The 19,803-nt window shown below is 46.2% G+C and overlaps 1 pseudogene; it reads right to left on the bottom strand.

Moving 5' to 3' along the window:
- Window positions 1–3,228: 3,228 nt before the first annotated feature.
- Window positions 3,229–3,318, bottom strand: LOC141182934 (U2 spliceosomal RNA; annotated as a pseudogene).
- Between the last annotated feature and the right edge of the window lie 16,485 nt (window positions 3,319–19,803).

Below are 19,803 nucleotides of genomic sequence, written 5' to 3'. Positions count from 1 at the left end.
CACTACATATACACGCACACGCCAGTCAGTCCGGGCGTGTGCATTACACAGAATGGATGACATTACAAGTGTCTAGGGCCAGAATGGGGGATATTACAAGTGTGTAGGGCCAGAATGGGGAACATTTCTAGTGTACGGCGATATAAATTGGGGAATATCAGTATAAGGGGCCACAATGGGGGAAATTATTAGTTTATGGGGTCACATTAATAATGTCTGCAATTGTTGCCTCACACACTAGTAATACCCCAAATTGTCGCCCTATAACTTAAGAATGTATGCGACCACAATTAAGGACATTACAACTGTAGCAGGGCATAAAAGGTGTATGTTACTACTGTATGAGTGCCACTGGTAGGGTCGTTACTGGTGTATTTGGGTGCAAAGATAAACATTACTACTATATGGGGGCACAAAGAAATATTAATATTGTACTTGGTACTACATAAGGGGACATAAGCATTAGTATTGTATGGAGCCACAAAGAGGGATATCACTACTTACGGTATTGTACGTTATTGACAGGTCAGTGGTCGGGTATGACAGCAAACGGCAAGTCAATCAGCCGGGGGAGGATGCAGTTTGGTAGTGAGTACAACGTGAGGCTGAAAAGCTAGAAGTATATTGTCAGGTCCCAATGCACTTCCAGACATCACTTCAAAACACAATTTCTCACTGCTGGATCAATGCTTTGGGTTCATAAAAGGATCAACTGGTGTAGCCTTTAAAGGTCTGCACAATCATATTAATGATTTTGGGGTGACTGAGGGTGGGGAGTAAAGGGTTTCTGACAGATTCCCTTTAAATGTGATTTAATCAGCATTTAGAAGCGTTGGCACACATCAACGCATTTCTTTACTATAGGGAAGAGTTGGTTGCTTCATCCATTATCATATTTGTTTCTTTCATTGTAACAAATGTTTGTTTTACTAGCTTTGACTTCTCTTTTCTCTTTCCATGGAAGTTTTTTGTGGCTTTATATCATACAGAACAGTACTATTTGGCTGCCTGTTCTTCTGCGAAAACACGTGAATGTCAAGGGAATGATTGCCATCGGCCTTGTTCTTTCATCTAGAATGATCCATTGGCACATTCCTCACAATTGTGAAATTTAACTTTTTTTTTTTTAAAGAGAAAGCCTCCATGGTTACTATAAAGAGAAGCAAACAAAAATGAGAAACAAGCATGAATATTTGCACATTTAATAAAATATAACAGTTTAGCAGGAATGACCATCAATATTATCAGTGCCGCAATTTCTTTTATTTGATCACATTCCGGGATGTGGTTAAACATAGCATCCAATGATTGTAGAAGCAGTTTGATTAAAACAAAACAATTGCAAATTTTTGTATGTGGTATGTGTAGGGGTTTTATTTCTTGTTTTGATTTTTTTGTTTTTTTTAGTGGCCCTGTGTTTGCATAGTATTTTTTTTGTTTTATTTTCAGTTAGTCATCAGAAGGTGCTGAGTAGAGATGAGCAGATATTTTGAAATTAGTATTTGCCAACTTCGATGAATTTTGCCCAATAAGTTGATTGGCGGTGAATAAATTTGAGAGAATCTCAATACAGGAAAGCTTGTAATTGCTCAGCAAATACACGTGGAGGAGAAGAGAGAGAGAGAGAGGACCTGGCTGGTATAGCTTACACTCCACAGGAGAGAGAGAAAAAGAGAGCGAGAGGACCCCACTGACCACAAGAGCTTCCATTCTAATGGAGATGGAGGACCCTGCTCACCATTAGAGCTTACACGCTACAGGAGAGAGAGAGGACCACGCTGACCAAGAGAGCTTACACTGTAGTATACAGAAGAGATAGTGGACCCTGCTGATCATAAGAGCTAACACTCTACAGGTGAGAGAGAGAAACTTAGGCGTCACTCACATGAGTGTATAACTTGGACTAGTGCTGTCTGATGTTTATTCCAGGGACAAATAGCCACCTCCAGCCAAAGCCAGAGGCGACCCAATCTTACCCCCAGCGCCTGCCCGAGTTCTCACCCGAGCAAGGCAGTGGGAGCCAAAGACTGTGCTTCCCTCCCGGAAGAGGGAAGCCAACAATGCTCTCCTCCCGAAAGAGGAGAGCCAGGGTGGTTCAGGGGGGAGTGGAACCTGATGGCCACACACTTTCCCCCTAGACCTGCCAAGAGAGGAACCAGTTAGGGAAAAGCATACCGACAAAATCCTAGAAGGACGTGACACAAGTGAATAAGTGCACACACAGTGACAAAAAGATTAAATAAATAGCGAAGGTTTCACAGTATAATACTGCCTGGACCTTCGACCGGGAATTGAAAAATTCCAGATCCTAAGGCCAGAAGGCCCGGAATAAGGGTGTGTGCAAAGAAAGAAAATTTGAAGTGCTTGTGCAAATGTGCCAGAAACTCAAGTGGGGTTCCCAATACCAGTGAGTTAAGGCACCCCAGGGTCACCAATCCTGGGGCACTTCACACTTCGGGCTTTCGATCTTCCCCGGCCCAATGGCGTCGATCCTGGGGGGCCATGCTTTCCACTAGATGACTATATTAGCCACCTGGCGTACTAATAAGGGCCTAAACCCCAGTGTCCATCAATCTGCTAGGGTGGCCGACGGCCAAAGCCGCCTTTTCGAAAGGTACCGAGAAGCGATTACCTGAATTGGTTATAGCCTATTGCTGCACCATAGCCCCAAGAAGGCACCCATTGTAGGGATAGGGACAAAGGCTCCCCTTAGGAAGACATGTTGTTCATCAATAGGCACCTTAAAACCCACAACTATACTGCTTGTTGCAGATGCACCCCACATGTTTTTAATCTGCATAAGTCCACCTATTTTCACACATTCTCCTCTTTTCTCCCCCCTAATGTCCCACGCGCCTCAAAACCGGGAAGGGTGGGGGGTAGAGAGAATAAATAATTAATGAACAAACGAGCAGCGGTCCCCAGTGCTTCCCAGTCTGTAGGCTCCCTACAGACTGAAGTTGGCTGCTGCAGCACTGCCAGATAAAAGCCAGGAGCCCATTATGATACGTGCAATGTCTGTTCCATTCTTCCATTGTCCCATTGTTCCATTGCCCCCTAACAATGAGACAATGGAAAAATGCAAGAATGGAACGGACATTGCACGTGTCATAATGGGTATGTAGGGAGCATACTGGGGACTGCTGCTCGTTTGTTCAATAATTAGTTACCCTCTCTACCCCCCACCCTTCCCGGTCTTGAGGAGCATGGGACATTAGGGGGGAGAGGAGAATGTGTGAAAATAGGTGGACGTATCAGATATTAAACTGATAAGAAAAGATACTACACTTGATCTTAGCCAAAAGGCCGAGAAGCGATTACCTGAATTGGTTTTGGCCTAGAGCTGCACCCTGGCCCAAAGAAGGCACCCATTGTAGGGATAGGGACAAAGACTCCCCTTAGGAAGACATGTTGTTCATCAATAGACACCTTAAAACCCACAAATATACTGCTTGTTGCAGATGCACCCCAAACGTTTTTAATCTGCATAAGTCCACCTATTTTTACACATTCTCCCCCCCCTGCCCAATGTCCTACATGCCTCAAGACCGAGGGGGGGGGGGGTAGAGAGGATAACTAATTAATGAACAAACGAGCAGCTGTCCCCTCCCCCCCCCCGGCTTCCCAGTCTGTAGGCTCCCTACAGACTGAAGCTGGCTGTTGCAGCACTGGCAGATAAAAGCTAGGAGCCCATTATGACACGTGCAATGTCTGTTCCATTCTTCCATTCTTGCATTATTCCATTGCTCCATTGTCCTATTGCTCCATTGCCTCCTAACAACAGCGCTGGAAAAGGATGAAGGTGGCGGCAGGCGAGTATGAGATGGGGAAAGGGGAATCACATTTAACCCCTTTACGACGTGGTGCGTATTAGTACGCACCACGTCGGTACCCCCAGTTCAGCGCGGGCTCCGGCGCTGAGCCCTCACTGAACCGGGCACATGTCAGCTGTATAAATTAGCTGACATGTGCCAGCAACAGCTGCAGGTGGAATCTTGATCCACCCGCGGCTGTTAACCAGTTAAATGCCGCTGTCAATTTCTGACAGCGGCATTTAACTTGCACTTCCCGGAAGCGCGTCATTAGCCCAGCCCATCGATGACCCCGTCACGTGATCGCAGAAGGCCTCTGTGGTTGCCCAGTGGTCGGCGCTCATAGCAAGTGAGCATTTCTGCTGCATATAGGCGATCTGCTCACCACCTGTATGCAGCAGAGGAGATCAAACAACTGCTGCTTCAATAGTCTACTATGGAGACTATTGAAACAAGTAGAAAGTGTAAAAAAAGAAATGTATTTAACAATATTAAAAAAGTATATAAAAGTTTATATCACCCCCCTTTCAGCCCATTCAAAATAAAACAATTGAAAAAAAACCCCACATACACATATTTGGTATTGATGCCTTCAGAATCACCCGATCAATATAAAAAAAGAATTAATCCGATCGGTAAACGGCGTAACGAGAAAAGCATTCTAAACGCCAGAATTAAAGTTTTTTTGGTCGCCACAACATTGCAATAAAATGCAATAACGGGCGATCAAAACATCTGGTAGTGGTCCTGGTCGATTGCGAACCTGAGAAATCTCTGATGGGCAGGGTGCAGGTATGAGTCTTGTATGTATATGGTGGTGAGAAATTCTCCCTTCTCCATGGACGCAATGATGGACCGAAGGGACTCCAAGCGGAAGGGACGTACCCGTACCAGTACATATTTGTTGAGCTGTTTTAGGTCCAGTATGGGCCGTACGCCGCCTCCTTTCTTGGGGACTACGAATAGATTGGAGTAGAACCCTCGGAAGAGCTCGGCCGCGGGGACCAGTAATATGACTCCTGCTTGAAAAAGAAAGGAGACCGCTTGGCGGAAGGCACAAGCCTTGGCTGGCAGCTTTGGGGGAACAGAAGGAAAGAGTCTGTTTGGTAAGTTGGAAGACAGACTTTATGAAAGAGCAAAAGTCAGCCGACAGGTCTTGTCCGACTTTTGCGTCGACCGCAAGTTGTCCCTGCGTGGGGAGCGGTTGCTATTTTGTGCTGGACGCGAGACGGACCAGCCCGAAGAGTTCCGAAAGGATCGGAATAGAGTTTGGTTACGCTTCTTGTAGGTGCGTTTGGGTTTCAGTTGGGGGGAGAGAGGTACTCACCCCCGGTGGCGTTGGATATCATCGTGACCAACTGTTCACCGAAAAGTCAACCACTGAGGTACGGGAGGTGCGTGAGGGACTTCTTTGAGGCTGCGTCTGCTTTCCATTCCCGCAGCCAGAGGATACGCCGAATCGTGATGGCGTTTGATGCTATTCCCGCTGCACCCCTTGCTGAATCCAGAGCTGCATGAAGCATGTAATCTGCTACAACTGCTATTTGAACCGCTTGGTCCGACCGCTCAGGAGCAGATACTTGGAGGCCAGCTTGTAAATTTTTGGGCCCAAACCAGGATGGCCTTAGCAGCCCAAACTGAGGCGAACGCGGGAGCCAGGGAGGCCCCATGCGGCCTCGAAAATTGAACGAGCCATGCGTTCCACCTGCCGGTCTGCTGAATCCCTGAGGGTTGAGCTATCTGGCAGTGAAAGGAGTGACTGTGCTGCTAGTCTAGAGACTGGGGGATCCACTTCGGGTTGATCTGTCCATTCCTTGGTGACCTCCTGTGGGAAGGGGTACCACGCCTCCAGATATTTGCGATTGGTAGAAATGTCCAGCACCCGATGGATGGATGAGATTACGTCCTCAACTAGCGCTGTATTGCTAGGGGGGGGGGGTTGGGATCAGGGAACCTTCAGTTTCCTTGTCCGAGTCGGAATCACAGATGCCTTCCGAATCCTGTGCATCGCTAAGGCATCTCCTGCTGGGTGAAGCGGGGCGGAGGCCTTCTCTGGTCAGGGATCGCTGCGGAGATCTGCATTGTCTGTCCCTGGTAGGGGACGGTCTAGATGACCTGGAACTACGGTGTCTTTCCCTAGAAGGGGATGACCATGTGCTATGGGATGATGCAGATGAACGTGACCTGTGGGTCCGCTTGCGTCCAGATCTAGACGTGGATGTGCCCGGGTCGTCATGTCCCTGAGTCGAGCTTTCCCTTTGCAGGGCAGTGTTCATAGCCGAGGCATGACTCTGCCGAGCCTGAAGCAATGTGGAGGCTAGGTTATCTATAGACTGCGTCATAGATTGTGACCCATCCCGGCATGTCATTAGACACCGAAGCATTGGCAGGGGCTTCCTGGGGCTCTGGCACAGTAGTCTGGGTGCAGTCCTGGCAGTGCGGGTACGTGCTGCCACTGGGGAGGGTATTACTGCAGGCTGTACAGAGTGCATAAAAGCAGTCCTGCCTGGTTCTCTTGGACCTTGAGCCCGGCATAGTGCACTGGGGTGGCTATGCAGAGGGCCCTACAGGGGTGGCTATGCAGAGGAGCCTATAAGGAATAATGGATTCACAGCCGAGGAAGAACTCCAGCTGTGATCTTATCCCACCAGTGTGTCCCTGGGTCCAGCGCCGAAGATCCACAGTCCTGTGCCCCCCTGGAGACTGGCTGGCCTGGTCTGGGTCGGCCGACCAGTAACTGCAGGGTTAATCCCTTATCCTGCAGCAGATAATGGCCGCCGGAGTAAGGTTAAGAAAGAAGGGGGAGCGGAGAGCTGAAAAGGGCGGCAGAGCAGTGTGAAATCGCACCCTTTCAGTCTCGATCCGCCCACTTTATGACACTGTAGAGTGTCATATTTGTCATCCGGGGGGCAGGCGGGAGAGGAGGTGGCGGCCTCGGCTAGGCCGAAGCCGCGGCCTAAATTAGATGCCTGATGCCCAAAGGGGCTGCAGGCCGGCGTGGAAGTCCGGGAGGGGGCCAGATCTGAACCGGGCCCCCCCGGATATAAAGGCAGGATAGCGGTGGGGTATTAGCGGAAGGGGGGGCCCTGTGAAGAGTCCCCCTGAGGCACCATAGAGCTGGTGCTGCCGCAGAGACAGGGCACAGGGAGGCCTGTGCCTCTCATGTCATGCCTGCCTGCACTCCCCCCGGCCCCGACAGGAGCCCGCAGCAGGGCTGGGGTCCCTGGATTCAGGCGCAGTGTGCTGGCTGCTGGGAGCTGCAGAGTGCTGCCTGTACAGGCCCTACCTGAGGCGTTTCAACCTAATACCCCCAGAGGGGGATTAGGGAGGTGATGCTGTCACCATCAGGGGGCTATATCCTCGCCTCGACCTCAACCCAGAAACCAAAAGGAATTGGGGAAGGAGGGGGGTCTCGATTTCGAACCAGCACCCGAGGGGCTGGGGAAGGAGCGACATGGGGAATAGCCATCTCGACTTCGACCGTGCACCCTGTAATAAGGGGCCGAGGAAGGAGCCATGCCAGGAGTCTCGCAGAGACCCACTTTTCTTTATCTGTAATCCCGTCGATGAAAAAGGAGTAAAAGTTTTAGGTGTGCCTCCTATGCGACACTAAGCAAAAACTGGAGATGGCTGACGCCGTCCAGGAGTGTATACTGCAGAGGAGGAGCCACGGTAAATCTTTTTCAGATTATGCATAGTGTTGCCTCCTAGTGGACAGCAGCATAACACTCATGGTCCCGTGTCCCCCAATGAGGCGACAGAGTAAATTAAGTTTTTTTACATTTCACTTTGCATTAATACCTGTGTTGCACCCGAAGGGTTGAAAAAAAAAAATTTACAGCTGTTTTGAAGTATTTGAGTTGTGCGGTTTTTACTATGGTATCATTTTTGGGGAGTTTCCAAAATGTAAAAGCCTCAAAGTCCATTCAAATCTGAATAGGCCCCTAAAGGAACATGTTTTGTTAATTTCTTGAAAAAATGAAAATTTGCTGCTAAACTTTTAACCCTTCTAACATCCTATCAAAATAAAATGATGTTTGAAAAATGATGCAGATATAAAGTAGATATATGGGAAATGTTATCTATTAATTATTTGTACAGCATGACTAACTCGTTTAAGGATATAAGAATTAAAAGTTTGAAATTTGCAAAAAATATTGACCTAAATTTACTACTACTGTATGTACAATGTGTCATGAACAAAACAGTCTCAGAATCACTAAGCTACATTGAAGCATTTCAGAGTTATTACCACAAAGTGACACTGGTCAGATTTCAAAAATTTGGCCTGGTCATTAGGGTCAAAATGGACTCGGTCACTAAGGGTAATGGGAACCAGGAGAAAACACACATGAGCCACTGTTGTAGTATGGCTTCTTTAGAAAGAAAGGACGTATAGTTTCTGTAGTGATCTGAATACAGAGCTCATCTGACAGTTTTCCCAGTGAACTCAAGCCGAATCAGCCCAGTTTCAAAGAAGATATGAATGCAATTATTAAAATTAACTCATTTTTATTTCCAATAATTTGTTAAAAAAATTATACATAAAAACAGGTACTTTCAAAAATCACAAAGTCAAATCTCAATTACAAGCTTGTATTATTATAGTAAGTTGTCTCCTTTAATAAATCGTGTCAAGATACTCTACTCCATTTCTATTGCACTTAATCCCTAGTAATAAAGTGCTGATAAAGTGTTTTTTAATATAAATTAAAACCCCTTACTCAAAAATTCAGAGATAAAAAGTGCAAGTGCAAAAAAGTTTTTCCTCTCTGTGTTGAAAGGTATGTAAATAAATATATTGATGGGTATACAAATATATGAATTTTTGGTTGCATTTTGTATTTTTCAGTAGTGTTGAGCGATACCTTCAGATATCAGGAAATATCGGATCGGATTAGATCGGGCCGATACCCAAAAAGTATCGGATATCGCCGATTCCGATACCGGAAACCAATGCAAGTCAATGGGACACAAATATCGGAATGAAAATAAACCCTTTCTTTCCTTGTAGGTTAATTCTATATGAAGGAAAACAACTAACAATAATGTAGAATGTATTGGGGGAGGTGGTTGCCCAAATCGATGGGAACAGTGCTCACAGTCAAACATGAAAAGCCGGCAATTCAGCAGCGGCATACACCGGTACCCGACAATTTAGAACAGAAAGAATAGAGCATCACACATAGATTAGATAGATAGAAACATGTCAGTCACATATATATGAAGTACAGTGATAGTGTTGGTTACTGTACCTGTCATTTAGTGTTAAAATAAAGGATTTATTAAAAAAAAAATTAAAATTACGGGGAACCCTACGCCAGTCTCTAGCGGAGGTTAAGCTGACAGCTGGGGCAGATGTTTGAAGCCTGGGAAGAGGGTAATACCCACGGAGCTTCCCAGGCTACTAATATCTGCCCCCAACTGAATACCTAGCCTTTACTAGCTATTAAAATGTGAGAACCCCCAAAAAAATGACGTGGGGTCCCCCCTATTTTAATAGCTAGCAAAGGCTAGGCAGACAGCTGGGGGCTGATATTAATAGCCCAGGAAGGGTGCCATGAATATTGGCCCCCTCCCAGGCTAGAAACACCAGCCGTCAGCCGCCCCAGAAATGGCGCATCCATAGGATGAGCCAATTCTGGCACTTAGCCTCGCTCTTCCCACTGCCCTGTAGCGGTGGCAGTGGGGTAATAGGGCTGGGGTTGATGTCAGCTTATAATGCCAGCTGACATCAAGCCCAGGTTAATAATGGAGAGGCGTCTATAAGACACCCCCATTACTAACCCCATAGTCAAAGTTAAAAAAAACACAAACACCCAGAATAAAGTCCTTTAATTGAAATAAACACACAATTCTTTATTGTTCTAAATTAAACCATACTTACCATCACGCCCATTCCAGCTGAAGCCAACGATCTCCTGCAATAAAAGAAAAATAATAAAGCAACATCATCCTTACCTTTTGATGGTTCCCAGGACAGCTCCAGCTCTGCTACATCGAGACGACAGGCAGGACCGCAGCAGAACGCTGCCATCCAGCCCGTCATCCTGCAGACACTGAGAAGCGCAGGCATGCTTGCGCTCCTCAGTGTCTGGCTGTGACGGCATCCAGATGAGCCGACAATGAACTCAGCTCACCTCATGCACGTCACTGACAGCGTGGGAGAATTCTCCTGCGCATGCGGTGAGCGTGAGAGACTCGGCTCATCGGGATGCCGTCACAGCCTGACACTGAGGACTTTATTCTGGGTGTTGTGTTTTTTTTTTTTTTAAATACTTTACTAGAAATTCATGGCAGTCATGTATAATATTGGCGTGACCCCATGAATTTCGGGCTTAGGGCCAGCTGATAATGCCAAGCTGGCCCTAACCCCTTTATTACCCAGTGAGCCACCGCACCAGGGCCCTGGATGAGTTTGGTACAGCGCATCTATGAACGCGCCATTTTCCGGGGTGGCTGCGGACTGCAATTTGCAGCGGGTGGGGCCCAGAAAGCTTGGGCCTCCCTGCGCTGCAGATTCCAGCCCCCAGCTACCTAGTTGTACCTGGCTGGACACAAAAATAGGGCGAAGCCCCACGTATTTTTTTTTTAATTATTTAATGAAATTCATGAAATAATTAAGAAAAAAAGGGCTTCCCTGTATTGTTGTGTCCGGCCAGGTACAAATAGGCAGCTGGGAGTTGGGGGCAGCCTGTTCCTGCCTGCTGTACCTGGCTGGCATACAAAAATATGGCAAAGCCCACGTCAACATTTTTTGGGAAAAATTAATTAAAAAATAAATAATAATTTAGGGACTGCATCTTTATTAACCCCTAAGTGCCAATTCTGGCACTTAGCCTCGCTCTTCCACGCTGCCCTGGTGCGGTGGCAGGGGGTAATAGGGTTGGGGTTCATGTCAGCGCCAGCTGCCATGCAGCCCAGGGAAGCCCAGGTTAGTAATGATGGGCGTCTATAAGACACCCCCACTACTAACCTACAAAGTGTTAAAAAGAAAAAACACACACTACACCCAGAAAAAAATAATTTATTTGAAATAAAACACACCATTTTATTTAATTCTTAGTTTACTAAAAAAAAATAGTTACCTGTCCACGTTCCTGCGCTGATCTCCCATGCACAGCTGTCACATCTGGAGATGGTGAGAGCTGTGCATGGCTGCTGTAAGCTCACACTGCCGGGAACACGTCCGCTCCCGGCAGCGTGAGCCCCTGACTGAGGTCACCGGAGTGCATTCAGTCAGCGCAGCTCCGGAGACCTCCTTTACGGCACTGCTGTACCGTGGGAATTTCTGACCGGAGCAGCGCTGCCTGAACTCCGGCGAACCCGCTTATGCTGTCATTCTAGCGGCGGCAGCGGTTCAGAGCGGTCACATTCTATGTGGCTGCTCTAAACTGGAGATCATCGTGGGACACTCGTGGACTACTACGGAGGGGTAAGGATAAGGTTGTGGTTTATTATTTTATATTTTATTACAGGAGATCGATGGCTTCGGGGAATTAGGTGTCTAGGTGAGTATAGGTGTAGTTTTTTATTTTTTACTTTATTTTAGGTGGCGATCGGCGGGGACAGGTAATGTATAAACTAATTTATTTTAGGTAACCACTGGCCACCAATGACATGTATTTAAAATTTATTGGGGGACCAAAGACAAATATATATGGGGGCATAAAAAAACACGTATAGGGGCAAAAATAACACATGGGGCAGTTTAAATAGCAGGATCAGGCTGATGGGAACTACTGCTCCCATCAAGCTGATCCTGCTGGCACGAGTGGACGCGGGGCAGACATAGGCCGATGGGAGTAGTAGTGTCACATCGGCCTATGTCTACCTGCACGCACACACCCGCAGACATCGCACAGACACCGCGCACACACCAATCATGACGGGCTGATGGTCTGGGAGGTATGGCTGACCTGCGCGGCCGTGGGAAAGTTCATGTGAGTTCATGCAGTCAAGCATGAACTCACATGAACCCTCTGAGGGCACTGCGGCTACTACAAATGAACAGCTGATCGGCATCACCTGATACCTCAGCTGTTCATTTGAAATAACCGGCGGGAAAGCGCAGCACAGAACGGGAAAGCCGGCGGTGAAGTCTTTTCACCTCCGGCTTCCCCGCCCGGGTCTTCGCTCCCCGCTCCTTGGTGCTGCGCTCCCCGCCCGGTCCTAACTTACCATGGGGATGGGAGGTGGCGAGGGGAGCGGAGGATCGGGGTGGGAGGCTGCGGGGAAGCAGTATGGGGCTGTGTGATTGTTTAAAAGCCGGCGGCTTTTTACAGCCCGCCGGCTTTTAAACAATCAGGAGAATTCTCTCATGCTGGGATGGCATTCTGATGACAGGCTGGATCGCAGCTGAGCGCTGCCATCCAGCTTGTCATCCTTCAGAGACACTGCAGAGCGCTGGCATTATGGGAACTTCCGATTCCGGTATTCGATATTGTAAAAGCATCGGAATTTCGATACCGCGAATATCGGCAGATTCCCGATATTTCAGTATCGGAATGCTCAACACTATTTTTCAGACAAGGTAATGTCAAAAAAACAGGGAATAAAACCCAGCAACAAATAGTTAATTTCATGGATAAGGAGCTATGCATATGGAGGCAAATTCATTCAGAGTTCACAGGTAGCAGGCATTCTAAGGGGAGTACTTACATGGCTCAATGTCTAGCTCCTGAAGAGGAGACTGATTGGGGAGATTTATTAAAGGAGACAACTTACTATAATAATACAAGCTTGTAATTGAGATTTGACTTTGCGATTTTTGAAAGTACCGGTTTTTTTATATATAAATTTTTTTTTTTAACAAATTATTGGAAATAAAAACGATTTAATTTTAAGAATTGCATTCATATCTTCCTTGAAACTGGGCTGATTCGGCTTGAGTTTAGTTGTTGATGTTGTATCCTGAATCGGAAGTTGTAATCTACTGACCTCCTTTTTGATATATTAGTTTTCTCAGTGAACAGGACTGAGCAGCCTGCAGTGTATTAGAACTTATGGAGGCTGCAGAAGACAAAATGCAAAACAACTGCAATATTGTTATTTGTTTGCTATCAATGTTTACAATATTCACTTTGTGGTACATAGTTAGGAAATCACCAGTAAATTAAATTAAATGTCTGGAATAATCATCTATTGTAAATTTAAAAAGGGAAAAGATATAGACAAGATGGACCACGGGGTCTTTTTTCTGCCAATTATCTTCTAGGTCCTGGCAGCAGCGGGCAAACAGAATTTTAGCATTTAGGGTTGCACTATCATATAAATTGGGCGAGTGCTATCCAATTGTTTTATTAGATAGCATTCAAACCAATGTTATTCAATAGAGCAGTGGGGGGGGGGGGGCGAAATGACGAATGCAGCTGTGCCGAAACGCGCATCGGGGTGTGTGCCAATGAGGAGTGTGCTATTATCCATAGTGGATGTAAGTAGTTGCTGTGCATTATATACATCAATGTTTTGGCTGTCTGCTTGGTTTCCTTTTGATGTCTTTGATATAGAGGGACATACTGATTTGCCCTTAATACATAACAGTGAGCTATGTGCTCGATATATATTCTCCTGGTATCTTATTGATTTATACTTTTTCTGTTCTATTTAAATCCACTACTACTTTATATGATTCAGCCATTGGCATTAATATGATATTACATAGTATTTAGTGGAATTCTGTTATATTTTTCAGGCACTTGCACTTTAATAATTACCGCACTTTATTTATGTATATACTATATAGCAGCCTACACTGATGGATTCTTGATAAGATTATTCATACCTTGTCTATACTTTGTGATATTTACCGCACCCCCTTCCCTAGTGCCCCTCTACCGCATTGTTCTTACATTTCCCGGTGTTCTGTGATTTATGTTTTCACAGATCAATTGGACCTTGTTTCGCATTGTGTTTCTCTTGTTTTTCAGTTACCATGTTTACTTCGGTGGTCCGCTCTATTTCTTTATAGGTCCATGATTGGGTTAAGATAGAATACTTTACGATATACTTTATACCCGTTTGTTTCTCTCTTTCTCCTCCTATTATTTTATTAAAAAAAAACTTATGGTGCACTGATGGTACAAACTGATGAGTGAACAACAAATAGATTGAAATCGGATCCAGAGAACTGATAAAAATATCTATTTCTTGTATGCAAAAAAAATGAATGAGGCTTTAGGCTGACTTACCAGTAGGGTGCATTAAAAATAAATGACATCTTGCTGGAATCAAGGTCTCGGCCCCTACATCATGCTGCTCTCAGATTAAATAGTAACCACCTGCTGATGGATTCCATTTAACTGTGGAATGTAGTGAATGTAAAATGTTGGCAATGAAAGTACCTAGAATGAAGGGGGAAGGGAGGAATTTAGCCAAATTTGTCATGGTCACTAATGTACATCGTAATAATTAATGGAATTTGTGTATTTCAATATGAGATATATTTTTTCCATGTACAATAGGAAGAGGAACATACAGCTTCTAGAAATGAAGATTGAAGAGGAGAACATGGCCCTGAAAAACATTAGTCTGTCTCTGTAAGTGCTGAGATTTGAGCTAATAAAAGCAAACGTTATAGATAACATAACAATATACATTCTAAGACCATGTTCACACGTTGCATTTTTGCTGCGTTTTTTTCTGCAGGCAAAACCTGCTCTCTTGGCAGTAAAGAAGCTGCTTACAAAAAGCAGGTGTTGCTGTGTTTTTCAGGATCCCAAAGTTCAGCTTTGCTTCCAGCACAGAAGCATGAACACAGGTCACCAATGCAAGACATATGTGAAACCAGACAATCATTTTTGGAAAAAAAAGGTCAATTTGATCAAATTATATAGTGAAAAAAGATTTTTAAATCTGAAAAAATAGTGACTATTCTGAAGAAAAAAGTTCATATGAGTTCATGAAAAAATACACAATTACAAATGTAACAGGGGGGAGGTGAATAGGTCAGGAATAGCTTACCTAAGATGTTGGCAAAACACTGAGTTTGTAAGACACTGTTTACTTTCACACTTTACTCAGCCTTTGAGTTGACCAGGTATTGTTCAATTTCACACCTTGGTCGGCCAATGTTTATTTTACACACATCACTAATTTAATTAAAATGTACTAATCCTAACTGCCATTCTCAGGTGATGAATCATAAAATGTTAGAGTTGGAAGAGACCTCCAGGGTCACCATGTCCAAACCCGTGATCAAGACATTATGGGTTTAAACTTGGGAAAATCATAAAAATAAATGTGTTTCACATACTGCTGTACATGCTTTTTTTTACTGAAAACACAGCAAAACCTGATTCCTGCGTTTTGCTGCGTTTTTGAACTTACTCATTGCTTTCTATGGGGGAAAAACACTGAAAGAAGTGACATGCTGCAGTTTTCAAAAACGCAACAGGTTTTCAATTCAGTCAGGAAAAAAAAACAATGTGTGTGCATGAGATTTCTGAAATCTCAGCTTTTGCTGGTACTGTTACACGCAGCTTAGATTTTGCATAAATTTGCTGAAAAAAAAATGCAGAAAAAACAGAACATGTGAACATAGTCTTACGGGTTTCCTCTACGCTCGCACTATGGACTGTAACTTAGTGTAAAGTTTAACCAAGCAACGCACTAAGTTATATGGAAACTATGACAATTTGACCGAGTGAAACAATAGTTATTGTCAAGATTCAATGAAAAAACCCGCCAACTATGCAGGGACTACAGCACAGCTCTATGTAGGTGATTGGGACAGTGCTGCACCTAAGGCCACGTTCATACGTTCAGTATTTTACATCAGTATTTTACATCAGTATTTGTAAGCCAGAATCAGAGAGTGGAACAATTGGAGGAAAAGTATAATAGAAACACGTCACCACTTCTGTATTTTGTCATCCACTACTAGTCTTGGCTTACAAATACTGATGTAAAATACTGACCAAATACTGAACGTGTGAATGTGGCCTAATACAGACATGGCTGAGAGCACAGTGTTACATAGAATAACTGAGGGGATGCAGCACTAAACCAGCACTGCGGACCGTTCACTCTCAGGAACTGTAGTACTGGTAGTCGGACCCCCACCAAGTTAGAAAGTGGAGTCGTCCCCAGATTTGGTCTTAGAGTAAAATTATAGATTAATGAATATCAATATTACTCACTTATACGGTGGTTATAAGACACACACAGGACTGGTGAATGCCTAGATGTAAACACATTAAAGGGAATCTGCCACCAGGCTATTGCTGCCCCATCTCAGAGCAGCATGATGTAGGGGCAGAGACCCTGATTCCTGAGATGTATCACTTACTGGGTTATTTACAGCAGTTTTGATAAAATCACTGCTTTATCTGTTGCAGATCTACCAGTTCTCTGAATGCTGAGCTCAGAGTAACTCCACCCCCACCACTGACAGCTTTCTGCCTATGCACAGTGTACACAGAAAACTGCCAATCTGTGGTGAGGGCGGGGTTATACAGATATTATCAATATGGAGGACTACATGGAGGGAGGTTTACTAGTCCTTTACTGTTAATCTACTGCTGATAAAACAGCAAGCAGCCCAGTAAGTGACATATCACTGGATTTAGAGTAAAAAATGTGGTGACAGATTCCCTTTAAATCAGAAGTATGTATTGTAATATAGTATATAATGAGTGAGTCATGATACGAGGCCTCATGTATGAAAACTGCTTTCTGTTACATTCCTGAAAAAAAAAGAAGAAAAAGAGATGGCTTTGCTGGTGCCCAGCCATCTAGTACGTACTGTATTTTTCAGATTATAAGACTCACTTTTTCCCCCCTACATTTGGGGGGAAATGGGGGTGTGCCTTATAATTCGAATGTAGTTACCGGGGGGGGGGGGCAGCTTCTGTGGAGCAGGTTCCCAGAAGGCACAGTCGCTACTGCAGGAAGCTGGCGGCGGTGTCAGAAGTGAATTTGGGGAAAAATGGCCGCCAGAGGCGGCACATGCACAGAGTGAGGTCTCGCCTCCTGAGATCTCAATCTGCACATGTGTCGCCTTTGGCGGCCATTTTCCCAAAGTTCACCAGAGTGAAAAGGATGGGAAGTGCGGGGACTCCTCTGACATTTTGTCATTTTGTGAAAACCCGAGGCCCACCGCACCCTCGCATCACTGAATACCCCCTCCTCCCGGCCGGGGGCCCACAGCATCGCCCCACTTCTGACACCGCCGCCAGCCTCCTGCAGCAGTGACCCCGCTCCTCCACAGCCGCCCTCCCCTGGTAAGCTACAGTAAAAGTGGACTATAAGACGCACCACCATTTTATTAAAAAAGATAATATTTATTTTCCTCCCCAAAATTTGGGATGCGTCTTATAATATACCGTATTTTGCTGACTATATCAGAGAACATAGTATTATAAAGTAATATATGTAAAGGAGGATACAAGGGCCCCGAGGGCGGGACGGTTTTGGTCTAGTGCATATATTCTCTGCACTATTCCCTGCCTAGTGCCGCCTAGTGCGCCAATATTATCAAGATCAATTTATTCAGCAGCGCTGCCTGATTTAACGGGATTTATTCTTGGGATACAATATCATCAGGTCGGTGGCAGTCTGAAAAAAATCCGACTACAGCATGCTGCGTATGTAAAAAAAAAAAAAGCCTCTGACCCCCCCCCCCAAAAAAAAGGTAAAGTGAAGAATAACACCACAGGAAAGATGCACCGTTTGGAGGATTTTAAAGGAAACCTGTCATGTCCTCAAATGCTATTAGCCTGTAGATATAGGGTAAATGTGCAGGTTAAGGGCTCGGACACATGAGCGTATATAACACGGCCGAGTGCTGTGTGATACAACATTGCATAGCACTCGGACCGGTGTTATTCCCTGGTACAGCTCAGATCTGCGATTATCTTCTCATGAAGATTCAGCGTGAGAAAACAATAGCATCATTCTGCAACTGCATCCGAGAATCGGATCTCAATCACCCATACAAGTCTATGGGTGCAAAATATCGGACTGCACTCAGATGTCATCCAAATGCAGTGCGATTACCACGGATGCTGGCAATGGAGGAGCCACCAGCTTTCAGTCATAGAGGAGTGTCTGGCACAGCTTCAGTCACCACTCAGTACACAGAGAGCGGCAGATGTAACCACACCCCGACACTGACTGACAGCCGGCTACGCACTGATGCACTTCTGAGCGACCGGTCAGTCAGTGCTGGGGTGCGGTTACAGCCGCCACTTTCAGTGCTGTGAGCCGTGACTGTAACTCCCCCAGGCACGCTTCAATGACTGAAGAAATAAAGTTGATTTTCTCCAGGTGACGCACTTTCAGAATAGCGGCCGGGCACCTTCATAACGCAATTAACAAGTGTTGAGCCACCCCCGTAGTGTTCGAGATCGGTTCGTCGAACACCCGTGTGTTCGCCGAACTGTTCGTCGAACACCTTCGAACACCGTTAAAACCAATGGCAGGCAAACAAAAACACATAGAAACACATAGAAAACACCTTCAAAGGTGTCCAAAAGCTGACAAACTGCTCAGAAGACACAACTAACACATGGAAAAGTGACAAGTACATATAGTCATGCGAAAAGAAAAGAGGTGGAGGAGTAAAAGGAGGGGGAGACACAGATATAGGCATGTCATGCCCTTCTAAAATCCAAAAAGTGAGAAGCCGACACGGCCAGTCCGTTCCTGCCTGTGCCACCTCTGTGTCGCCGGGTTTGTGCCAGAGCCGCGGTGGACCCTGACGGTCAGCCCCCCTATCCCAATACTGGTGCCTGTCCGCTGGTGGGTCGAGGCCCCCCACGGTGGGGTGGGGGGGGGGGGGGGGAGTAACATCTGCAGAAGAAAGACCATCTTCCAGCCAAACTAAGATGTCGACTTCTTTTTGATGCGCCCCCTGGGCCATGTTGTTAGGGATACCCGGAGCCGGATCAGATGGGGGTTGTAGTCTCCGAGTGGCTGTGACCCGGTCCGTGCCCAGGGTGTCAAACTCAGTGTGCGGCAGTCCTTGCAGATGTTCTTAGTGTCGACTACGCCACCCGTTGATTTGCGGTCAAAAGGCCGCCGCTGCAGGATGGTCCGCTGAGGCTGGTGGTGTGTGTGCAGCTGTGGTAGTATAACCCCCAACGGGAGGGGCATAGCCTCAGGGGGTCAGACGTGGAGGATGGTGGTTATGAAGGTGCAGCAAGGAGACTCAGAGGCATGAAATGCAGTTTCAGGGTTTTTACTCACTGGTGTTGCTCGGGTCACTCTGTACAGCAGTGACCACCCAAGCCGTGCTGCGTCCACCAGGTGCGGGACTCGGTCAACTCCCGGGCAATTCTGGAGCGTGGTCCTGAGCTTCTTTCTGACTCTCCCCTCCTCTGGCCGTTCCCACCAGGGATCCACTTATGTCCGGCTCCCTCGGGTCTCTTGTTGGTCAAGCCTCCTCTGGGCTCCCTGACCCTATGCTTGGTGTGCCTTTCTAGTGGATTTGGTGAGGGTCGTGGCAGATCCTGCCCACAACCTCCGGTTCCTGGCTAAGGTTTGCTTTGGCCTCCGCCAGCTTGGGATCCGGTACCCTTTTGCCGACCCTTCACCCTTTTGTCCTTATTCTGGGATCTTGGGGTCCCCTCTCGTCCTGCGCCTCTGGGTCCCTCTTCCTTCTCCTCTCCTGGAGTTACTGCTGACTCACTGACTGACTGACCCTGTCCTAAGATGGTGCCCACCTTATATACTCCCTCTATGTGTGAGCTCAGGTGACCAGCACCCAATGAGCTCCTACATTTACCCAGACTACTCCCCCTATCTGCCCCTACACTACTGGGATGTTCCACCCCCCTCCCACTCCAGCCAGGGACAGACGCTGTCGTACCTGCACATAAACTGGTGGGAGTACCGTTGATCTGTCCCCCGGAAATGGGATGTATGTAGTGCATGCAGCCTACTAGCTCAGTTCCACACTCCATCCTTACCCGGGAGTGGAATACCACACCTCTGGCTTGAGGTGTAATACCCCTGTAGCAGCCGAGTCCTCAGGGTGCTACATTTTCGT

This window comes from Phyllobates terribilis, unplaced genomic scaffold, assembly GCF_046119375.1.
Source record: "Phyllobates terribilis strain yellow unplaced genomic scaffold, ASM4611937v1 Scaffold_37__1_contigs__length_12642776, whole genome shotgun sequence".
Taxonomy (NCBI): domain Eukaryota; kingdom Metazoa; phylum Chordata; class Amphibia; order Anura; family Dendrobatidae; genus Phyllobates; species Phyllobates terribilis.
Note: the sequence above shows the minus strand (reverse complement) of the source record. Positions and strands in the feature narration are given on the sequence as shown.